Source organism: Mustela nivalis, assembly GCF_964662115.1.
Source record: "Mustela nivalis genome assembly, chromosome: 7".
NCBI classification, from domain to species: domain Eukaryota; kingdom Metazoa; phylum Chordata; class Mammalia; order Carnivora; family Mustelidae; genus Mustela; species Mustela nivalis.
In genome coordinates, this window is record NC_139026.1 from 38,675,816 (window position 1) to 38,701,279 (window position 25,464).

General features: G+C 37.1%; 1 protein-coding gene across 1 annotated transcript in view; it reads right to left on the reverse strand.

Moving 5' to 3' along the window:
• The window catches only part of SYT1 (synaptotagmin 1), a gene marked incomplete at its 3' end in the record, with an annotated part of 225,879 nt that extends 201,216 nt beyond the window's left edge, over nucleotides 1-24,663 (reverse strand). The window contains exon 1 of the mRNA XM_082742418.1: nucleotides 24,483-24,663. The remainder of the gene's footprint in view (nucleotides 1-24,482) is intronic.
• Nucleotides 24,664-25,464: the final 801 nt, after the last annotated feature.

Consider the following 25,464-nt stretch of genomic DNA (forward strand, 5'->3'; position numbering starts at 1 on the left):
GTAAAAAAAAAAAAAAAAAAAAAACATTGAATTTCCAAAGACAAAACGAGGGGCTCAACAGGGATCGAAGCTTCGGACAAACGCCATTACCGAGTTTTCGCTTTACTTTGCGTTTCACTGAGTGTGCGCCGAAGCCGGTAAACAAACACGGTTCCTCCCTGTTATTCTGGGCTAGTCTATGATGGCTAACCCTGAGGTAAAAGACCGATTTGTGAGTATTTATTCATACATGCATTTTAAGGGCACAAGGCATTTTTTTTTTTTTTTACACATCTTACGGTGACGTTTTTGTAAAACAAGTGGGAAAAAAGAGGACCGAAAAGACGGTTTCATTTCATGAATTCATAGTTGGTGGAACAATGGAAGGATACCACAGAACAAAACAAAACCAATGACCAATAAAGGGAAGGACACACTAGCTTCTCCCTGACCACTTCCAAATCTAGGGGATCTTCACAGTGCTCTCTAGTTATGCCAGTAATTCATCACTAATCCTAAAGTACCAGCATTTCCTTATTTACTTAAAAATATATATATCTGATGTGATGGTGTCCCTGGGATAACATCAGGCCTATTCCCCTTTCTGTGTGTGTGTGTGTGTGTGTGTGTGTGTGTGTGTGTCTCTCTCTCTTTTTTTTTTTTTTTTGGTGGAAAAGAAGTCGCAAAATTGAGTGAGTGCAGTGGGGATTGTGAGTTGTGGTACTGGTGGGTGTACTGTCAATTTTCTGTGGTACTGGTGGGTATACTGTCCATCTTCTGTGTCATGGTGGAAAAAAGGCAGAAAATCACACCCCAGAGATACAGCCCAGCTTTCTCTCTCATTCACTATTTCACCAATAGCTTAGTTTGAAGAAATGAAGGTATGTGCTAGACAGTAAATCAGATAACTAATAGATGGTTAAGGAAAGGACTTAAAAATGTTTGAAACATTTGGCCCTAAAATGGTTAAAAAGTAGAGGCCTAGGAGTAGACTGCCAGGGCATTCCCAGTGGAGGGCTTGATACACCCCTGCCAAATAACCCTTGGTCTTTCACAGAACTCGGGCTTGTTATGTGATTGTGGGTGTCATCTTCCAGTTGGTGATTTATTTGATTAAATCAAAAGAGGAAAGTCCAGATGACCTGCCAAGGAATGAGAACCATGACTATGAGCAGGGTTTTCAGTGCAGACAGAACTACCCAGCAAGTAGACCCAGACCATTACTGACTGTGAAAGGCTATGCAAATTCTTTATGTCTTGGTGACTTGGCTGTTAAGGATTTATAAGTGCTTTAAGCATTGGTGTTAAGGAGCATGAGGGATGATGGAGATAAAAATGCACGGCCCAGTGCTTGGCTTATATGGAGAAGCCTTAGGAAGCATGGGCTATCACTGCTCCTCTAGCCTGTATAGTTCACTGAAAGGAAACCATGTGGAATGCATGGCCCCAGTGAGTCAGATCAATTGCTATTCATCGATGTGTCATCTTTGAGGCAGAGGAGCAACACGAGCATGTTCTTTAATTTATAATCAAATGTGTGTTTTCAGTTACCAGCAAGGAATTTTTTTTTAATCAAGACAAATAGATATAAGCTTAAATTAGACATAAATTAAAGATTCTTTAATTTATGATCAAATGTGTATTTTCAGTTACCAGCAAGGAATTTTTTTTTTGTTAAATCAAGGCAAATAGATATAAGCTAGAATTCTGGATAATGGCAGAAGTCAAACAGCTGAGCTCACTGAAACTTTAACCGTATGTGTAAGCGGGTATGCCAGTGATTGTGGTATGTCTCCGTGCATTGGGGTAGTTGCGGCAAATGTAAGTAAAATTGTGGTGATTTGTAGGAAATTGTGTGTGGGGGATACTTACGGAATAATGTAATATTCCAATTATGGATTAGTTCTGCTTTGGATCTTTCTTGAAGTGGTGTACATGTTGGTGGACAAGATTTGAGTCTGAGTATAGCCCCTGGGATGAGCTGCAGGGTTTTATACTTGGAGCAGCAGAAAGAGATAGACGATTGGAAACTCCACCCAAAATTTCAAATAATGGGCCCAGATAAATAAAATTTACTAAGGAAAATATGAAGTCTTGTATTGGATTTTAAAATAAAATAGTCACAACTCTACAAGTATTGGATGAGTGAAGCTCAGTCTTGGAAGCTAATATTGACAAAGTAGGGTTTTTATGCACTAAAACTCCTTTAGGCACAAATGAAATCATGTAAATGTCCTCTAAAAGCTCAAGTAGCACTAGATTGCACGAGCATACGCTGTTCAGCGCAAAGACAGAAACAGTCCCAGAGAAGCTGCATGATTGTTTAGCCCTTGCTGTCATATTTTAAGAGGAACAGTGTTCAAAGGAGAGTAAAGTTGGATACCTCTAGCAACACGATTACTGGAGGGACCTGGGAATATTAAATTTAGAGACTACAAGGCAGGGTGATGTCCTCAGTGTTAAAACGTTGTCATATGGAAGCGTAGCGTAGTCATAAATTGGTACCATTTTGTATTCATTTTACTCAGAGGCAGGTTTCCTTTAGTCTGAATAGTTCAAAATAATGAGTTCTGTTACAATGTTAGATGAAACCTTGCATTTTTAAATGTTCCCCTTCCCTTACAAAATCTGAAGATTTGGCAGTGCTGGACTTTGAAGGGTTGTCATCTTTTTTTTTTTTTAAAGACTTTTTTTTAAATTTTGGCGAGAGAGAGCGCGAGCGAGTGCGCACACACTAGCAGGGAGGAGGGGCAGAGGGAGAAGCAAATTCCCAGTTGAACTAGGGGCCTGAGGTGGGGCTCTACTACAGGACTCTTGGATTATGGCCTGAGCCCCAGGCAGACACTTAACAGACTGAGCTACCCAGGCACACAGGCTGTCACCTTTTTGAATCGGGCTATACTCCCCATTTTGCCAGAGTACTCAGCATTTCTATTACCCTCAGTACTGAATTCCGGTGCCTTTTGTTCTCATCATTATATTACACTGTTGTTTTCTTACGGTAAAGAAATATTTCTTTGTTTTCATGTTTCAGTTAAAACTGGGAAAAACGAAAGTAGATGACCACATGTTTTTTTCTTTCTTAAGATTTACTTATTTATTTGGGAGGGGGGCGGTTGGTGAGGAGCAGAGAGAGAATATCCAAGCGGACCCCCACAGAGCGCAAAGCCATCACCCTGAGACTGTGACCTGAGCCTAAACCCAGAGTCGGATGCCTGAACGACTGAGCCACCCAGGTGCCCCAGAGGATCATATGTTTTAAGAAAGTCTTTCTTTTATAGGAGTGAAGAATAGTCAAAAGAAGGGTGTCAGTGTCAAAATACTAGGTACCATTAGGGACAGCTCAAGTGTCTTAAACACATGACTTGTGTGTATCCTCTGCAGGGACTTGGATTTGTTTCATGGGCTCTCTCAAGAACAGCAATGTATGAAATTACAGGAGGAGGGCTTTGTGTAGGCTGGGAGTACGTTATGAAGTACGAGGGCTTTTAAGCAAGGGACTTGCTTTGAAAGACTTTGAATCCCCACTCAGCCACTTGTTGTGTGATCCTAGGAAAGTAACTAGACCTCAGATTTTCCTCATTTATAAAATGAATATTTGATTATGTCTCATGCAGTTATTTAAAAGTATTACAAATGTCAGGTGTAAATGTCTCACACATTAAGATTCAATGAATCATAGTTGTTTAATCTCTTATTAACTAGTATTATTTAGGGTAAAATAGCATTACTTCTTCCACCTAAATATAAAGGACTTTAAGGGAATATGGTTGCATTATTTCTACTCTCCTTTATATGTTTTTCTCTTGGCAATCTTTATACCACAGCAGAAGCTTTTACTATGAATAGATGACTTAAATTTTTATTTCTAGATTTAAACCATTTCTAGAAATACAGACTATATGCAGGGTTTTTTTTTTTTTTTTAAGATTTTTTATTTATTTGGCAGGGAGAGAGAGATCACAAGTAGGGAGAGATACAAGTGGAGGGTGGGGGGAAACAGGCTCCCTGCTGAGCAGAGAGCCGGATGTGGGGCCTGATCTCAGGACTCTGGGATCATGACCTGAGCCAAAGGCAGAGGCTTAACCCACTGAGCCACCCAGACACCCCATACGGGCACTTTTAAGACTACATATATTTTAAACTACTCTTGGGTCTTTTTCACTTGCATTTCCTGGCAGCACTTTGCAACACAGCACACCTAGAACTGAAAATTTTCTCCTCTCCAACCAAATGGCTGTACTTCTTAGCTTCCCAAATCACTTAATGGAACCAATTTTCTCCCAGTTTTTAGGGCCATTGATATCAAGACTGAGAAATTTTATGTTCACCATGTGTCTTGACGTCATCTCCTTTCATTTATTCCTAATGCTCTCTCCTGAGCATTAGGTTCAATTAGCTCAAGCAAACATCACCTCTTGGCCAGGCTTCCTGTTGTGGGTGGCTCCAGGCACTTCCATGGTTTCACTGACCACATCGCCTGAACACTCCCTAAATTAATATTTCTAGCCCTTTCCTCTTTCCTGAGCAGGGCCTGGCCACTTAGTCCAACTACTCATGAACATTCTCACTCGTAAGTTCTACTTTATTTCAACCTCAGCATGTCCCAAGCTACACCTATGATGCCACTACCTACATGTTCTTCCTTTTGGGCTTTTAGTCTTAGAAATATTGCCTTGTCAGCCATCTTAGACATTTAATGGTTATCCTTGAAGCCCTCTCCCTTACCATTTGCATTTAGTAAAATGACACAGCTCAACAGTTCTATTATCTAAATACCTTATATCAGTTATCATTTCTTTCCCTCAGTCATTACTGCTGTTTATTCTCAACATTCCATTATATATCTTCATACCAACATTCAATAAGTATTTGTTCAATTAGTTTATGTTCTAATTTACTCAGTGCCTGGAACCAGTAATGAAATCTACTTTTTTTTTTTTTTAATTTACTTATTTGACAGGCAGAGATGACAAGTAGGCAGAGAGGCTGAGAGAGAGAGAGAGAGAGAGGAGGAAGCAGGCTCCCTGCTGAGCAGAGAGCCCGATGCGGGGCTCGATCCCAGGACCCTGGATCATGACCTGAGCCGAAGGCAGAGGCTTTAACCCACTGAGCACCCAGGCGCCCCATGAAATCTACTTTTGCTTGAGGAGTAATATTTTAAAAATTTGAAGTAGAGTTGGCATACAGAATTACACTAATTTCGGGTGTACAGCATAGTGATGTGACAGTTCTATACATTTAAAAATGCTGGCCATGATAGAGGGTTACCAATTGTCACTGTACAAAGTTAGGACAATATCATTGACTATATTTTCTGTGCTGTAATTTTCATCCCTAGGACTTATTTATTTTATAACTGGAAGTTTGTACCTCTTAATCCCCTTCGCTTATTTTGCCATCCCTCCTTCCTCCTCCCCTCTGGCAACCACCAGTATGTTCTCTGTGTGTGAGCCTGTTTCTGTATTTTTTTTTTTTTTTTTTGGTCTGATTAACTTCCACATACAAGTGAAATCATATGGTATTTGTCTTTCTCTGACTAATTTCCCTTAGCATAATACCTTCTAGATCCATCAGTGTTGCTGCAAATAAGATTTCATTCTTTGGGGAGCCGAGTAACACTCCATTTTGTGTATGTATATCACATCTCCTTTATCTGTTCCTCTATCGCTAGCTAGCCACGTAGGTTGCTTCCATATCTTGGTTACTGTAAATAATGCAATAAACATAGGAGTGACTGGGACCAGTAATTAAATCTGTTGCTTGAGTTATTATACCCCATTTCGTAGATTCTAGGATGTACTGTGAAACATCTGTGAAATTGGAATGTATCTTATGATAGATGGTGTTTAATCGGGAGCATTTTTGTTTCTTAAATTCATGTACTTTAAAAGGAATGGTGCCTTGGATTTGATGAAACATGCTAATGGTTTTCTGACTACTTCCCCAGCCTCTAAGACTTTCTGTTTTCTCTGTCTCATCAATCCCTAGTGACTTTTTTGTGAGCAGTCAGAACAGGTCTTAGAAAACAAAATACTGAATATGAAATGTTTGCATAATCCTTAAGCCTATCTTATTTTCTCATTTTACTTTTTCCATTATTTGGTCAGAATCCAGCAGCCTGTATCTCCTTCAACTTAATGTTTACCTCTTCTTACCTGCCTAGGAATTCTTTGAAGTCTATTGTTCGTAGGATAAAAACCTACACTTCCTTAGCATAACATAAAAGGCCTTTCCCCATATGATCATAATGTAATTTCCCTGCCTTTCTTCATGTTTCCTACACACTTTAAGTGTCATTTTCACAAACTTTATCAGTGTTTTTTGAACAGTCATGCCTCCGTATGTGCTATATGTTTTGCCTTGAAAGACTTTTCTATGACTCAATTCAACCTATCACATAGAGTTTCATTTTTCCTGGATCTCTCAGAAGTCTTTCCTGGATCCTCTGACTCACTCTCCTTTTTGTGGATTTCCTAGCAAGGTGGCTGGGAGTGTGGAATCTGGAGTCAGAATGCCTGAGTTTGAGTCGAGCTACAGCATTTACCAACTCAATAAACTAGTAGTCACTTAATCTCTCTGTACGTCATTTTTCCTTCAGGAAAGTGGGGATAATACTAGCAACTTCTTACAAGGTTGTTGAGAGAATTATGTGAGTTAATATGTTCAAATCACTTAGGGGAGTTCTGGGTACAGTTTTGAGTGTAATGCCTGATAATTGTTTGCCTCATCAATTAAAGAGCAAGCCTTTCCTTGATGGGGACAATATCCTGCTTTTCTTTGCATCTTCAAGCCCCAGGCTAGCTCCTGACACGGATCCATATCCCATAAGCACTTAATAAGGAGTGCCATCTGTTAAACATCAAAGAGAAGCACAAATTTGTCATATTTGGTCAAATGGATAAGTTATTTTTGGCAGGTTGTGTGCACAGAGCGCGTTAAAAGTGGTGAGCGTTTCATTTAAAGTGGGGGATTTCTTATCATCTCCTGCTTGGAACGGGCAGTATTAAAATAGTGGCGGGATCGAGCTTGTGTCTGAGGGTGTTATTTTGGTTCTCTCACCTCACGTCAGTTTATCTTTTGCAGTTTTTAATTGCCTAGGGAGCGTGACCTGGGTCATAACTCCAACCAGCTGCATCGACGTGAAGGGTGAGTGATAGTTATGCCTATAGAATATTGTGCTTTTAAAGGTCACAGCTAAAATGTTACCTTGCAATAAACTGCAAGCCGTTCACTTTGTCTTGTAGAACAAGCTTGTCTGACAGTGGAAAGGACAGGGTCCTCTGTGTGGTGGGGCACAGAGATGGCAGAGAAGGAATGACGACTGAGCGCCATCTTCCTGTTCTCCCCAGTGTTCTGGGATACTGCTCCCTTTTCTTCCTCTCTCCGTCAGTCTGTCTTTCTCTTCTGCCTGAGCCTGTCCTGGAGGTCTGGACGCTTGGCACCTGTCCTGGTCATGGGTAAGGTGACCTGGAAGTGTTTGCTTGTGTCAAAGAGCAGTAATGCTTGCCAAAGAGGACCCTTTTCGGAGTGATACCACTGACTATAGCTAATTGGGACTTAACACTGTACTAAATTTTCACCTTTTTTTTTTTGTATCAAGTAAATGAACAAATGAGTTAAAGAAACTGAACAGTCCATATTTTTCATGCAGCTTGGGGAAAGCATAGCCTTTGAAGGCAGTCTACCTCAAAGCATTAAATACGTATATTATTAACCTTGTAAGAGGTATGAAGTAGTGTATGAAAGGAGTATTCAGTGATCTTCCCTGATAAAAATGAGGTCAATATGGCCTCATGCATTGATCATGGGTATTATAGTCAAATAGATCTATCTAAATTAGCCTCAAATTCTGCTGTATCATTTTGTAAGACGCTACGGAGTCTTGGGTTTATTGTTTGTAAAAGGAGTAATGATAACACTCATCATGGCCAAGGTTAGTATGAGGTCATATATGTAACATACATGACACATAGTACTTGATGTAGGTGTATAATGACCAACTGTAAACTCAAATGAATTTTAATATGTGGTCCTTTAGAATATTGGTTAGAGACTAAGTTTATGATTTAGTAATCTCTACACATTGGATGATTAGGTGAACAAATCCTACACCCAAAATATGTAATTGTTATCAAATTCCCACTGAGTTGTAGTTAAAAATACTCAAGTTCTCCTCAGTAAGGTGGAGTACTCAAAAAGGGTTTTTATTCTTTCTGCAATGGAGTCACCAGTAAGTTTGCCAGAGAAAAGTTTGTTCCATTTTAACACCCATTTTAAAAGCTAAACTAGATATTTCTAGTTTTTTTTAAAGAGTGCAATAGTGGAATCATAATTCTGATAGTCTCTGTCCTGATGTATAAAGTGCATTTAAAACACAATTTCTATTATTTAGAGACATTGCCCTGTGAATCTAGGACACTACTAATTTATTCATATATTTAAACAAAATATGTACAGTTGATTTGATGCCTAGATGAGAAGAAAGGAATTTTAAAAGAAGATAATGTCAATAAGGAAATTCAGCCATATTTGGTTGTTACTGCCTAAGAGACAGTAATTATAGCTGAATATGGATTTTTATATGAAACAATAGAGTTCCTACATCTAGATGTCTGAATTTTTAATTAATAAAAAAGAATGGCACCGTTTCTGATATTCAGAAATAGAAGCTATGTAGTCCCTCCTGGCAGCCTATTCTATTTTTGATAAAATAACACTTTGTATGAAAATGAGCAATCGGGCTTTATTCCCATCTTTCTTGGATTTGTCTGGTCCTCCATGGCAATGGATATAGTTCTTCAGTATGTCTTTCAATAAGATAGCACATAGTTCAGGTACAGCAATCTAATTTTTTCACTAACTTGATAATAGTATACTTAAAATCTTTAATTGGCATTTGGTCAAATATTTATCTTTTTGTTGTTGTTGTTCATCAGATCCTGAGCCTAGGGCTCAGGGGAGTGGGATTGTGGTGCCTCGACTATATGCTGTTTTATCTGGGAGTAGAGAAAATTTCCTGGTTCTTGGGGAGGTTTCTTTGTAGAAGTCACTCTCAGCATACAGTGTAACTTTAGTGGCACAGAAGCAGGAATGTCATGTTGATTGCAAGGGCCCAAATCCATATGCTCTTCCTTCTGAATTTGTCTTCCTGAGTCCCCAGGTGAAGCTATGAAAACATTTGCCTTCAGTGTCCCTTGCTCAAGGCATTTCAAAATCTCTCCCCGTTGTCACTGCGTGGTCACCATTTTGGTATCACATGCTCCAAAAGGAATATTTTCTCAGTGCTTCACTCTACTAGAATTTCTCCTGTTTTCTATGAAAGTGTACAATATAAGTACTCATTAGACAGAATGTTATGATCTCTCCCCCTCTTCCTGTTACTTCAGAGTGGTGTAGAGCAAGAACTCCTGAGTCAGACTTCCCTTCATGGTCTAGCTCCAAAATATCACTAGCTGTGTGACCTGATACGTCACTTCTCTACCTCTCAGATTCCTCATTTGTTGAAGAGAGAGAAAAACTGCACCTATGCCATAGGCTTGTTTTGAGGATTAAGCAGTTTTATTTGTTAAATTCCTAGCACAGTGTAGCAAGCACTCAAGAAGTGTTAACTATTATTTCAATGTAACACTGAAGTAATCTAAAATTATAGGGTATTTTGTTGGTTTGGTTGTTGTTTTTTTTTTGTTTTGTTTTGGTAATTTCTCAAACCTTAGCTCTTTCGTGGCTTCTTAATGTCCCTTAGAATATTTTAGCTCTGACTTAACATCATAGAAATTTAACCATGAGTCAGGGTAGAATTAACACAAGCTCATAAGTCTCAGGAAAGCTTCATACTAATAATTAGTAGAAGGTAGTTAAAGTTCATGTAATACAGTGAGGGCATCACCCGACTTGAAATTTATAAAGTCAGGGGCTCAGTTCTCAGATTTGCCAATTAAAATCTGCTTGTCTTTATAAGTTCTTTAATCCTTTTGAACATAATTTTCCCTTACTGTAAAATAGAGACAATATTATTAGCATGTAATTTATAGATGGTACCTCATTTATGTTCAATTGATAAACATTCAACTTGACTTCATTTCTGAACCGCAGATGTCTAATTGAGTACATGGGTAGACCACAGAAAAATAGCACCACTGTGGTGACTCATTTTAAGTAAAGACCTCTGACCTTTCAAATTCCCTAAGATACTGTGATGACAACTGAATGATTTTTCATGTGCCAGAGAACTTATCTGGGAAGTCCACCCAGTGAAGTAAAAGCTTTGAAAATAGCAATATTTCGTAAAAGAGAGATTACCAATGCTGCACTGTTTGAATCAACCTGCGCTAAAGCAGGATAATTTGAATGTAAAACACATAATCTTTTTCTGGCTTATGTTTATCTTTCTAGTCAAATTAGTGTGTCCCTATTGTTCATCAACCGAATTTTAATCATAGCCATTCTAGAACATACACATGCACTAGGGTAGTCTATAAACCATTGAAAGGAAGAGCTCCAATTTTCTTTTAGATAATGAAACAGAACAGAATTTTCCGGTATGTTTCCTGGATCCTTCCCTGCCCATGATTTCTGAGGAAAGGTGGTCAAGGGTGGTGGTTTATTGTTAAGATTGAATCCAGGAGAATTTGGGCTGGTTGGCATCCTGTTAATTGTTGGGATTATAAGCACTGTCTGATTTAAAGTTTCCATTTTCCAGGTGAGAAAAATTGAGAAACCTGGTAAATGAAGTAAATTGGTTAATCCTCAGACCCTGGGCTGGAACCTCGTCCCACCTCCCCGGGTCAGACTTCCTGTGAATTTGTTACTCTCTAATTCATGCGTTGTATTGAGGCATGGATCCAGACTTGGGAAATAGGTGTTTGTGCTTTACTGTCCAAAAGTAGTTTGTTTGCTTCGCAGGTCTTGAACTCTCTTATAATGAGGAGAGTCGTAAGCCTGGGGGAAGCTACATGCTACTTCAGTCATTAAAAACCAAGCAAAGGAGATTTTTCTTTTATGATTAACAATCTCATGATATTGAGCCACCAAAATACTTCTTTCTCCCTTACATGGAAACGTTTTGTAGGCTCCCCTGTTTTGATCTATTGGAGCTTCCTTAGTATTTCTAGAATCCTGAGTTTTTCTTTTGGATTTAAGTGTAGTGCAAACTGGAAAGCAGATATCCTTTGGAGATTTGTATTTATAAAATGTGATATTTTACTTTTTTAAAAATATTTTACTATTTTTCCCCCTTAAAAGGTTTGAAAAATAGGGTGCACTAGGTTCTTACTGGTAAGGGTAGAGGTGAAGAAAGTAACATTTTATAATTACTGGGAAAAACGAAAAGCAAAAGCAAAAACACAACCTGTAACACAATTTGGGAAATTCATTTCATGCCAGAAATTAAGTGGCACTGTTGCTCAATAGCCAATTTCAGGCAACATGGTTGTTGAGAAAATAATGGCCCAAGATCTTATATTCAAAAGGCAGGTGATGTCCCATCACCCAGCAACTTTAGTAAGCTATTCATGAAATTATTTCTGCATTTGTTAAAACAATGATAGGAGTAAAACTTCCCCAAGAATGTGGGTATTGAGGTATATCTCCTTTTAAGAACTCAATCATGAGAGTCCACCTGTGAAATTAAGTGCCTAAATACTTAATAACTAGGGTGCTCGAAGCTGCAAACATTTCCAGGTCCTGAAAACTAAACAGGCAGTAGAGATCCAGAGAAAATGATGGATTTAAAAGCTTGTGCTTGTGGCTGCCAGGCTCTGCGCGCTCTGCCGATCTTGCAAAAAAAGAAGCTCCCTGGTAGATCTTTCCGAGGTATAGATGCAGGCCCTTTGTCAAGAGGCAGCTGCAGGGGTAAGACTTGTGGTATGGCAGGAAGGGGCTGGAATATAGTGCCATCACTGAGCTCCGGGTAACTTCCTTGACCTGTCGTCGGCTGTTGCGTTACCTTGTGTATAAATGGAGGAGAATAGTATGGCTGGATGAAATCTTGGTTTTCTCCTAGGTCTAAATTTATCTTTCTTCTTTTTACATTTTTTCCCCTGCTTTTTATAATCCACCATCAGTAAATTAACTTCCATAGTTTAGACCCAAAAGGAAAGCTTTTTGCTCTTGGCAGAAATTACTATGTAATCATTCCACTTATCCCCAATCAGCTCCCCCTCCCACTCTGTTATTCAAATGTTTACTATGCTCACTTCCAAACTGTGTCTTCCAAATCGTGTCCTCACTCTCTTCAGACAATTCCTCTCTCATATAATAGAGATTCCTTTATATCATTCCTCACGGAAGAGATGTAATAGATAGATATTTAGATAATATGAGATTACATGAAAATAGATCATTTCTCACATAATGGGGTAGTACTCTCTCATCTCTTTTCTCCCAGATAAAGAGAGGCAAGCAGGCAGTAATTTCCTTGACATTTTGTACTTTTCAGCCACTTCTTCCTGCTCTACAAAGACATGAAATGATTCGGATTTCATAAAATTCTAACTTCCTTCCCTTCCATGTCTGTCTGCATTTTGCCCCTTTCTGCCTTTTTTTGCAGCCAGAGGACAACATTCCCTTATCTTTTCTTTATTTTCTCTTCAAACTCTTTCCCTCTCTACCCTCTACTCTACATTTCCCCCATGAAGCAGCATCAAGACGAAGATTGCTCAGCTTTCTTGATCCTAAGGCCCATGTAGAGTCCTTAGGGTCTCTCTTCTCCTGATCAAATTATATAATGTATCTCTAAGATGTCATACACGATATTTTAAAAAATAAATTTTCTTTGCCAAGGTGTTTTTTCGTTGTTGTTTTTTGGTTTTTTGGTGTGTTTTTTTGGTGCAAATCATTCAAAGTTTATTACCCTTAGTTTTTCACAGTCTCTGACAGAAGAGCCATTTCACTCCTTCTTGGAATTTTCCTGCTCATTTTCAGGGTATCATTCTCTGTTGTTCTTCTAGCTTTCTGTTCACTCTTTCTCAGCCACTTCTCTCCCTGAGCACACAGAGTTGCATTCTCAGCCCTTTTGCTCTCTGCACATTTCCTGGGCTATGTCTCATACATAAGCCTCAATCTTCAACTCCACCAATGAGCCCCAATTCATCTGTTCTGAGCTCTAAATCATTTTCTCCCTTCTCTTGGCAGCTCACCCTCCATATTCTTTTTGTACAAATGATAACATTATATCTCCCTCAGTGTCTCCGCTCTATTCCCCCACTTCTGCTCCCAGGCCAACCAGAAACCTGGGAGACATCCAATCAGGATGATTGTTTATCCTAAATGTTTCTCAAATCATCAGTTCCTTTCTATTCTTAGAATCTTGGGTGCAGCTCATCATTTCTTGATGGCATTATTGCCCATACCTGGTTGACTTCTCATTAGTCTTGTTGCTATCCAATCCAACTATCCACTATTGCTATTATAGTGATGTTTATAAAATTTCTAAACAAATGTCTAATTCCTTTGATTGAAAATTGTGGATCGCTGATTCTCTTCAGAGTCAAGTTCAGACTTATTAGCTTGATATATGATGCCCTTCAACAAAGTGGCTCCAACCCAGCTTTCTTTTTTAGGTAGCACATCTGAATCTAAAGTTACCAATGCAAATGGCCAAAAAACCCCACAAAAAACTGTATTTCTTAAGTTTCTTAAATTACTTAAAACAGACTCCAAGCTTCCATCCTTCCTGGTGGGTAGTAATGTCAATCTTAGTAAATACAGATGTTATCACCTAAAACTTGTTCCAAAGTTCAGAGACCTGCAGGATGCCCAAATCCTGGAAGTTCATTTGGTCATAATTCATCTGCTCATTCTAGTCTCCCCTGAGATGCCCAGTGTCTCAGCCAGCATGGCCTCTCAATTAGTTTTTCACTCTGATGGTTTTCTTTTCTTCGTTCCATACTTGGGGAGTAGGAATCTTTGTTCTAAGAAAACCTGCTTTCTTTATGCTCCTTTTCCTGGATACTAAGTATACTCTTCAGTGTGTTTAGAGTCTTCTCGAAAACAAAAAGTGAGGGGACGGTTGGGTAGATGGGTGGAATAGATAAAGGAAATTAAGAGGTCCAAACTTCCAGCTATTAAATAAGTCACAGAGATGAAAAGTACAGCATAGAGAATACAGTAATAAGACTGTAATAACATTGTTTGGCGACAGATGGTGACTACACTTATCGTGGTGAACACGGAGTAATGTATAGAACTGTTCAGTCGTTATGCTGTACATCTGAAACCAATACAATACCATGTGTTAACTATACTACAATAAAATATACTTCAAAAAATAAAGAATGAGTGCTACTGATTTCTTCCCTGGAAAGGAAATCCCTCTAGGGCAAGAAATGGTTTACTTACTGGGAGGAAAGTGTTAAGATGAAAATAAAAAATAACATTTTAACATATATTCTGCATTGTTACTTCACAACTTCAATGCATGTTCTAGCCATTCTACATTACTTCCCTTCAATCTTACCTGTTCTATGCTCTTTCTCACTTCTGTGCCTCTGCATGTGTTACATCTTATTTTCCATGCCCTCCCTCCTCAATTTCATCTAGACTTCCCTTTATGACTTAGTTCTCAGTTAAAAATGGTCTAGTCTGGGTTAAATGACAGAACACTTATTTATAGCATTCATCCATTCATTCACTCTCATTGATTGATTTACTCAACAAGAATGTATTAAAATAGCCATCAAGTGTCAGAAATGGTGGCAGGCACTAAAGATCCTGTGGTGAACAAGAGAGAAGACATAGGTCCTTACACAGTTTATGGTCTAATAGGAAGACAGATTTGAAAGATAATTGCCATAGGATTTTATCTCTTTGGGATTAAAAAAAAAATGTGTGTTGCAGTGATTCAAGAGAAAGTCTATTTTAGAAAATTATTTTATGCTACTTCAGAGATAATTTGGAAAAAAATTATCATGAAAGCCTTAATAGAGCCATAAAAATGGGTCATTTTACTTATAGAAATTATATGTGGCTAACAAGCCTTAGTAAGAAACTATTTCACTCATAGTTGAATTAAAAACTTTGACAGAAAAAAAGCCATGTTTCAGTCATTTTGTTTAAAATTTCTCACCACTATAAGTAATACTTTAAAATAACAATAAAACCAATACTCATTTTCAAAGACATAAAAGAAACAGATACATTCTTCTTTCACAATAACTTTTTTTTTTTTTTAAGATTAGAAGTGGTCTATAACTCCAAAGGTCAAATAGAAAATGTTAATGAAAACAGAATGTAGTCAAGTCAAATAAAATAAGAAAATAAACCAAGATTTTGCTTCAGGCATTGCAAATCTGATTCAAATAGCCTTCTCAGAAGATTAAACCTGCTATTTACTGAAATGTAAAGCAATGTTCTTATACATATTTACAAATAATTCTCCTTTTTAACATCAGGATGTAACATTCTCCCAAAGATAATAGCCTAAAATGATTTTATGTGTAAGAACTAATTTAAATGATTGTTGGAAAGTTAATTTAAAAAACCTGGATTTAGCAAAATAGGTCAAAAACCTTATGAAATTACTAATTACCAGTATTTAATAAAGAAAGCCAATGGGTAATTTCAATACTTAGTGTCCTAGAATCAAATTATAGACTTTTAATAGTGATTGAACAAGTCTATGATCATTACTGTTTCAAAGCTGTAGGAACTAATTTAAGTTTTTGCAAATACCGATCTAGCACTGCAGGTCTTTGGAAATTGTAAAGCATCATTTATATAACCAAAGGTCTATTTTCAAAGAGTGAGGCCCACTTATGTTCCAAGGTGTGCATTATTATTCACATAATGATTCTGGCACCCATGATATAACACCAGGGACATTAAAATACTCTTTATTTATGTGAAATGGTGTCATCTCTTTATTAATTACCATGAAGCATGTGCTAATTAAATGATCTGTAGTCGGACAGGTCAAGGATGATTCAGGAAAGACTTTCTTCCTAAATTAAAAGTGTCTACTGCAAAATCAAATAGCAATTTAACAGTGGAATTAATTTTTCACAGTTTTATGGAAAAACGATTGTTACTGAAAAATATTTCCATTGTCTGTCCTGAATTGATTATTTCTATCTCATGGTCGCCAGGCTTTCATAAAGGTTTTACCAAGAGATTGGAAAGAGTTTGCTGCCCACTCATGATGATGCTTAAAAAAAAAAAAAAAGGTTCTTCAGAATGGATCAAAGGCTGTAATTTCCATGCCATTTCTGCTCAATTTTCTTTTCTCCTAATGTTTTCATTTTTTGAAATGGCTATGATTGCAATCCAATTTTGCCCACACAGCACTGCATGCCTAAATGAACCATTTATCACAAACTTTTTGTCTTTTTGATGCTTGAGATTTTATTTGCTTAGAAATCCTTTTTTTTTTCTCCCCATTAATGTTTACCACTCAAGCTGCATTACAATTACCTTCAGTAATTACTACCTGTAGTGGCTTATATTATTCTACTCTCCAGATGTGGCACCAAAAGTTCCTATTTCAAACCAATTATATGTTAGTGTTGGAATTCATTCCTACTTCACCAAATAAAGATTCCCTTATCCATCCTTGAAATGTTTTAAGTTTTATTCTCATCCTGACGAAAAAGTACTGAAACTTTAACACAAAATATCAATCCTAACAGTTTTAATCTCAGAGATGTTCAGAACTCCTGAGATTTACCTGTTCCCTTGTATCAGTTGACATTAATCATTGTGATGGGACTATTCGAGCTAAATATTATAGCTACTGGTATATGTGTCGAAACACTTATTTTAAGAAACATAGCTATGAGTTGAGCAACTTTTGAATTTAAGGTCTTTTAACATGGTTAATTTCACAAAGCCTTCTTAAAATTGTCTAAACCCGTTATAGTCATCACAGTGAGCATTATAATAAACCATTCTCCACTTTCAGTGCTCAAAGATTTAAGAAAAAGGAGTTTAAATTTAGAATAAAACAGGTGTAGACCATGAAGAATACACACTTTAGCTCCTTTCTTTATCTTTAATTTTCATTAAATTTGCAATCTGGAAATTCAGAAACAGGGGAATACTAAAAGCATATTTGAAAAATGCCTGTGCTTTTATGTGCTAGGAGATTAAAGAAGGTAATTGTTAAGAATCAGTATGATAGTAGCTAAGAGATGAGTATGATACTAGTTAAGAATCAGTATGATACTAGCTCTCCTAGCTAAGGAGAGGAACAAATATTAGGCAGCTTAAATAGTAATTTTTGGTAATGATTGTAAAGATTAACTTTATAAATGATTATTACATTCTAAAGACTTATGCATTTTTAAGTAGATATGTGCTATATAGTTTTTATATCACCTTTACCTTGCAGGTTTTTATCACAATTCCTTCAAAAACCCATGTCAGGTCTATAAACTTCCAGAAAATTTTCTGTGATGAATTTCAGCAGGCTCTGATTATTCTTCTACTGCATCGTTCCACAAAGCCAGATCTTAAAGCTAATTATTTTCCAAAATTGCTAAAGTGGAGACAGGTTTGTGTTTTGTTCTTAGTGTTTCCTGCTGGGTTCTGTGACAAGTCAGTTGAGTACATTAGCATTTCACACCACTCAAAACATCATCTTTTCTGCCCTGTGGTGTGGTGGTGTCAAGGGCTTGGACTCAACTTGGTTTAAATTCCAGTACTTTCATAAACGTCTTTGTGATCCTCTGCAAATCACTGAACTTCCTTAAGCCTCAGTTGTACTTTCTATGAAGGGATGTAGAACACACAAGAGAATATAAAGAAAAGGCCTGGTATATGGTTTAAACCCCTAAATACTGGTTTTGTTCCTTGTAATAAACTGTTTCCTACACAAGGTTAATTTACTTTCTCCTGTAACTTGCTTTGTGCTTTAAAGTGTGTATGTGGATGTATGTATAGGGTTGGTTCTGAGTGTGGGAAGATGCAGACTATTTGTGGGAATACATTTGGGACAAGAAGTGTGGTTAATGTATTGGGTTATAAATTCTTTCATTATTAAAAGCTCTTAGAGATCCGAAGTAGTTTTTGCTTTGTTGTAGTTTTTTTTTTTTTTTTTGCCTTTTTTTTTTTTTTTGCATCTTCCTTTTCCATTGGACCTAAACTATGATATGTAAAAAGACAGGCAGTTTACATGGCATAATTGTTTAAAGCTTGGGCTCTGGAGTCCAACTGTTTGACTTTAATTCATTCGATCTGTGATGTAGGGGAAGTTACTTAAACCTTTGTGCCTTTCCACACTCATCTGCAATATAGGTCTGTTGATAATGACGCCAATCTCCATTGGGCTTTTGCTATGAGAGGAGTGAATTTAATAATAAAAACTGCAAGGTATGATAATGGCATCTTGCATACTGTGAACACATGCACCTGTTAGCTATTACTAGTTCCCAAATAACTCAGGTTCAGGAGGGCTAAATAGTTCTCAGGATGAACAATATTGTTTTGCTTAAAAGCACTGAATGAATTAGTTAAAAATAAACATGTAATTTTGATGAGTTAGGTGAGATTATGATCTTTTAAACGTATATATAACAAAATAAGATATACTAAATTGTATATTTTTTAAAAAGATTATATTCTAAATTAAGTTAGAAAGACAGATTTTTAATGAAAATGGCTCAAAGCTTCATACATTTAGAAAACTGGGTACCATATTATTAGGCATATAGTACATAGTAGGTAATACTAAGTGAATTTGTTACCATCTAAAGCCTTTGAGGTAAGAATGGAAATGAGCAGATAAGGTCTTGAAACTTTTTAGATTGAAGATTGTTCTGTAAAGTCTGAAACCAATAATTAGTAAATTGATGAAATAATTATTGAGAAAAGAACAGTTTATTAAACAGTGTAGATCCTATCATTAAAACAAATGAAGACATATCAAATTACATAGTAAACATTATGCATGTTTACTAGGTAGTGACTATGACTGGAATTTTCCTATTTAATACAGAAATCTTCTATGAAACATAAAATAGGAATAGAAAAACATAAAAAAAAAAGGAGTTATATCAGCATTTCATCCACTGGACATCAACCAGTATGATGATGTTTAATCCAAATGACTGATCCTTGACTTAATTGATTTGTTGTTTAATTATTATTATGGGGAAAAGTCTGTTGATTTTTTCTCAATGCCAAGCCCCTTTTCCCTTTATGAAGCACAATTTAACCCACTCCAGCTTCTATTTCCCTGCCCTGTGTGCTTCACCATTAGAATGAAGTTCCCATGGTAGGAATGACTCAGCAAGAAATTCAGTAGATTCTTTTCAAACGTTTTTTTGTTAAGGGCAAAATTCATGGGAAATATCACTAGCTCTTCTTTATACATAGACAAACAATAGGTAACTTAGTATTATGTTCCTGGGTAATTCATAACTATACAAGGAGTACTAAGAAATAAAGATGTACAAAGATAAGTTCATCAGCTGCTTAAGGGAGTGGAAATTTACCAGAATAAGATTGTATCCATCCTGTCATCCATTTCTTCACTTGTTCAGTAATTATTTGCTATCTAACTACTAAATATGAGGAACTATACTAGACATAGAGGAGTGAGTTAAGATAGAGATATGGTAGTGAACTAAACTCTCTTCATGGAGCCTACAATTAAGAGGAAGACTCAGAACATTAGATAAACAGATAATTGCATAATTACTTTTGTAATGGATTAAATGAGGAAAAAATATAAGGTCTTACCAGTAGTAAAAGGGATGATATCCATGCAAAGTGATTTAATAGGAGTAATTAGTAACTAGGCATATTTAAAAGTCTAAAATACTCTGGACTAAAGTCTAAAAAGTCTGGAAGTTGGCAAGGGAGGTTTGCTAAAGAAATAGGAAATCAACACTGAATCCCACTGTGCCAGCACACTTGCAAGGGTAATTATGACAAATGATTATAAGAAGGTAGGAAACAGAATGATTAAAAGAAAGGGTAATTGAAATGGAGAAATAAACACTAATAAGAGAATAACGTCTGTGGCCGGCTTGCAGAAATATTTTTTTCAGATGTGACTAAAATAACTTCTGAGATTTCTTGGGGATTTTGGTGGTTTTATTGTTTATAAATTTGTGGCTAGCTTTTATACAGCAGCCTAAAAGTTGAGTTTAATTGAACCTCATTTGTTCATTATCTTACTGATAATTTTTGATTTAAGAAGTTTTTCTTAAATACTCTTTATATTTTCTTTCTAAGTGAGTAGAACTTACTATTTAATTTTCCAGTCTTAGGAAAGTGATTGTTTTTATTTCAACTTGCTATGTGAGAAAAGAAAGTCATTATAATATTTATGAACTAACTACTATGTACAAAATTCTTAGCTATGTGATTTTAGGCACCAAATAAACCTATATCTCATGGTTTCTACTCCAAAGGAATTTGATATAGTGTGTGGTATATTTGTACATTTGTGTTCAGGAGTTCTTTTGTACATATCTGTGAGGATCTAAGAGGATATAATTAAGATTGGGAACTATAAAAAAATAGGTAAGATAATGAGGTGCCAACACAATGAAAGGAATAAGATGAAATTGTCTTTTGAGGCAATCTAATGAAATATAGGAATTAGAAGATCTTACACTAAGAAGCACTAGGGACTGGGGGCGCCTGGGTGGCTCAGTGGGTTGAGCCACTGCCTTCGGCTCGGGTCATGATCTCAGGGTCCTGGGATCGAGTCCCGCATCGGGCTCTCTGCTCGGCAGGGAGCCTGCTTCCTTCTCTCTCTCTCTGCCTGTCTCTCAGTGTACTTGTAGTTTCTCTCTGTCAAATAAATAAATGAAACCTTTAAAAAAATGTATAAAAAAAAAAAAAAGAAGCACTAGGGACTGTAAAAATTATATTACAAAAGATGTAAGTAGGGCGCCTGGGTGGCTCAGTGGGTTAAGCCACTGCCTTCGGCTCAGGTCATGATCTCAGGGTCCTGGGATCGAGTCCCACATCGGGCTCTCTGCTCAGCAGGGAGCCTGCTTCCTCCTCTCTCTCACTGCCTGCCTCTATGCCTACTTGTGATCTCTGTCAAACAAATAAATAAATAAAATCTTAAAAAAAAAAAGATATAAGTAAGCATTGGTTCTTTCCTCAGAAAAGTGAGAGAAAATCTTTAGGAAATCATGAACCCCCCCCCCCACAATAACAAGGTAGGTTTTCCCTCCAAAATATGGGAGTCTGAAAGACAGAACTGCAAAGCTTGGGAATACTCTGGATCATACCTAAAAGTCACAGAATAGAATGAGTAGAAATATAAAATTTGGTCTATTAGGAGAGATCTTTGACAGTAATATATGTTGATGGAGAGTTTTCAAGGGGAATAAATAGAAGCAGTGTCATCATTTGGGACCTTAGAAACCATGACTGGAAAATAACCTCCAGAGTTGAGGGTAGGCAAACAAAATTGATGACTTGTTAGGCTTTAACATTTTCAGGTTTCTATGACTTTATGCTTTTTCTACATTGTACTTCTTGAATTACTATGGGCATTTCCTGAGGGTGAGTTTGAAAAACACCAATCTAAGAAAAAAAAGAAAGAAAGAAAAAGAAAAACACCAATCTGGAATTTGAACTAATTTTAGATTTCAAAGTAAAAGATACATGGGTGGTAGTCACAAAGAGGAGAGAAATGTAAAATAAACTCAAATAAAACTGATCACAATTAGGGATATATTATTCTAATTTCCTTTTTAACCAGTTGCGCAGATAATGTGATGGTAGACTATACTCTATTCAAGAGTATATTACAGTTACTATGCTATGCACTTTTATATGTATTATTTAGTTTAATACTTATGAATATTCCAATGCTATGGAGTAAGGTTATGCTCTTTAGTTTCTATATTGGGAGACCCAGGTTTGGAGAGTTGCTAATACCAACATTCTTGCTCTACGATGACTAGAGGGAGAGCAAATAGTTCAGGGTAAGGTTAGATTCTGACACTCTTGATTGCTAACAGGACCATGTGCCGTATATGATGCAGAATACTGACACGATAAAAATACAGAAAGTACCTTCAGGCTACCGCTAAGTGGGTTGGAAGGTTTTTGATTTTGGTGGTACAGGTTGTTATGGGCTATTTCCATCCTGGAAAGGTTAAGGAGAATTATTGCTAGTTAAAAATGAAAGTATATTGGAAACTTACCCCACATCTAACTCCTCGGGAGACAAGATTTTCAAAACAAATTGAGCCAGGGTGTGAAGAGGTTTTCTGATGTTTCCCACTGGGCGAGCAGTTATTGTGACTGACCTAGGTAAGAGGGTCTGGTTGAAAAGATCACTTTCTCCTGCTATCTAAGTCATCTGTAAGTGGGAATTTTGCCACCTGGCCATGGATGCCTATGATCTGGGTGCTCTCGGAAATATCTTTTCATAGACAGTCAGAAGCTCCCTCCCCACATCCCAGGGTGGGCTGAGGAGATAATTAAACCATGCCCTTCTGGCCCATGGGAAAAAGAGTGTCTCACTAAGGAATGTTAGGGAAGAGACTTGGGTCCTATGGTCTGTGTCTCTATTCTCTAAATCGTAAAGGCACTATTTTATGTAAGTTGTTGGATACATAATCCTTATTAACTGGCATTATTGACTCTGCTTTCCTGTCTGCCTTTGGAATTCAGGGGTTATAACTTTGGTGTTTTGACAGTATATTACATAGTTACTGTAATAGATAGCACTCTATTGATAGAAATTGAAAAGTAATTTGATCTATAGTAAAATGAGCTAATTTAGGAGGAAATGGCAGGTCAAAGAAGTGGTGATGGATATCACATTAGTAGAAGCCTATTGTGGTTAAGTGTAGTGTGCTTTATCTTCCCTTAATACCTCTCAAAAACTTGCTACTTGGTACTTCAGAAATCCATAAACATTGCACAAATTCAAACCACGATGTGAGAATGCTTCTCCCAATTGGTTTTCTGGCAGCATGTTAACATTTTAAGTCCTGAATTCAGACTTCAAGCTTTTGGTTTTAGAGAGCTCTGTAACCTGAGCTAGCATATTCTTTGAACATTAAACCGTGGGCCACTACTCAGTACCTGTGTAAGGTAGTCTTATTAAGTATTATTTTAAAGGTGGAAGTCAAGGAATATAACTTGCACTGAGCTCTCTTCCACTTGAACAGAGTTTGTGATTTTTAATGAAAGAGGAGAGAAAAAGCATATCTTCAGGAAGCTGAGGATGGCTACTTGTTCTGATTTTGTGTTTTCAAAATAATACTCAGGATAAAATGACTGGGTTACAGGTGAAGCAGGACTTACATCAGCAGCAGTACCAATGTTTTCTTATATGATGAAGGTAGCCCATCAGGATTGAACACCCACCACTTCTGCAACTCTGTGTCCCCAATAAAAATGACAGTTGAGCTGAGAATAATGAAGCTTTTTTTTCTTAGATGCCAAAGACACAACTTCAGTGTAACAAAGTAAGGATTTAAGCTAATAAAATCTGTCAGTGGACAAATTTACCCATCCTTGCCTCAAACAGGGCTAACATTATACTATTCACACACAAATGTTGCAAAAGACCACAATATAAAATTCTGAAAATACTTTAATTAAATTACTTTTCGGGTAACATGTTGTATGGTAAGCGGTGCTTACTAGTACCATTGTTCCTATGGTAACAATTCTCCTAGCAACATGAAAAGATCTTGACAGGATCTGCTCTTGAGAATCCATTTTTGGAGTATCACCAGAGAAAACTGTATGTTACTTTCTACACTAATCATCCTTTTTTTTTTTAAATTTTAATATAAGATTTTCTCCAAATCATGGACCCCACAGTGTTACATGGAAACAATCTAGGGTTTGAAGTTTTGTTATTTCCGCTACTTAATTGCCCAAGGACAACTTGAGTTTGACCTCCTGTCTTAAAAATGCTCCTGAGGCCAAAGGATATATCCTGCATGCCTTTTTGTTTTCTGTAAGCAAAAGTGACATTCCTTAAGCGTCTGGTGGCTAATACAAATCAAATCAACTCTTCTGTTTGCATCATACACAGGTATATTCCACGGTAAGTGAGAGAACTCTGAAAAGAATTGGTTCTCAAGTGATTAAAAGCAGTGACAGTCATTTTATCCTGCTGCTCAAAAGACAAATGAAAGTTCATATGAAATTGTGATATGCTTATAGTGTCTTATTTCTCCTCATTTTACTAATGGTCACATTTGATTGATTAAAATTTTCTTCACCTCCAAGCATTTTGCCAAATGGAAACATTCTATTCTATCTGTTTTAGTAAGTGACTGTCTCCTGGCATGTGAGATTAATAAAAAGTCTTATTGCTAAGTTTCTCATGGTTGGTCTACATGAAGGCTGATTTGTTTTCCTTTTCTCTGGCCATAGCTTTAGTTTACTTATCCCAGCCTTCCATGTATTTATTTCCATCTTTAAAACCTTCCAGAAAATGCATAAATTTTTAAGCCTTCGCATAAAAAGAGAAATGATGTTAATTTTCAAATAGCAGAGAAAGGCCTTAACTTTTCAGTTATTTCTCAGTAGTAACTTCTGACTATTAGAATCGAGGGTGAGAAGCTTACCTGGCTCTGGAATTCAGCATAGGTGTGCTGGAGCCTGCGTGAGCTGTGGAGTCCCCAGGTGCAGCACTGACCTGCACTTTGTGTCAGTCCGTCACCGATGATCCTGACATTTCCTGAGGCCCTTGCGTGAGATCCCAACTAGGCAACAGCCACACAGGATGCCTACATGGTGCCTGGAATCTGTTTCCTCTCTGGCTCTCAGCTGTTCTGCTCAGGCCTCGCACAAGACAGCGACTCAGGCGCATTCAAGGGCATTCTCAGAGAAACAATATTGCTAATTCTGGATCTCAAACTGCTGCTAGCTAAGCTGGATCCTGATGTACTTCAGGAGCCACCCTGAAGAAGGAAACCCAAGTCAATGACATATGCTGTTTAACCTAATGAATTATGCATCCTAATGCAATGTGTTCTTATGTCCCCATGATACTCCTTAGAAGATACGGGATCAATAAGCTACAAAAAAAAAATCATGAAAGCAGTAGAAGCAGTAAATGTCATATCCTGGGCCCAACTTAATTAGGCCAAGTAACATATTTCTGGAATACACACACACACATGCGTGCACGCACACACACACACACACACACTCTCACGTGTGTGTGTGTATAAAAAGACATAGTGTGTGTGTGTGTGTGTGTAAAGCCATTTGTTTTAAAGCACTTTTACATTTGCATGTATTGTTGTAAATAATACCTGGCCTTCCATTTCCAAGTAACCATTACTAGTATAAATAGTTTTAGTCTTTACCCCAATTACTCAATCATCTCTTTTCACTGACAATGCTAGAACATTGTTTTACTTGCTTTGTGCTATGACATGCAAAATAATGTCACTAGCCTATATGCCTCATGTTTTTCAAATGTGTAAACCGATATAAACACAACAGTATTAATGGAAACAAACAAAATAGATTGTTTTAGTTAAATCGTCTATTCTAGCTTGTCTCATATATGCAACAGTGCATGTTTAAATAATAACTAAA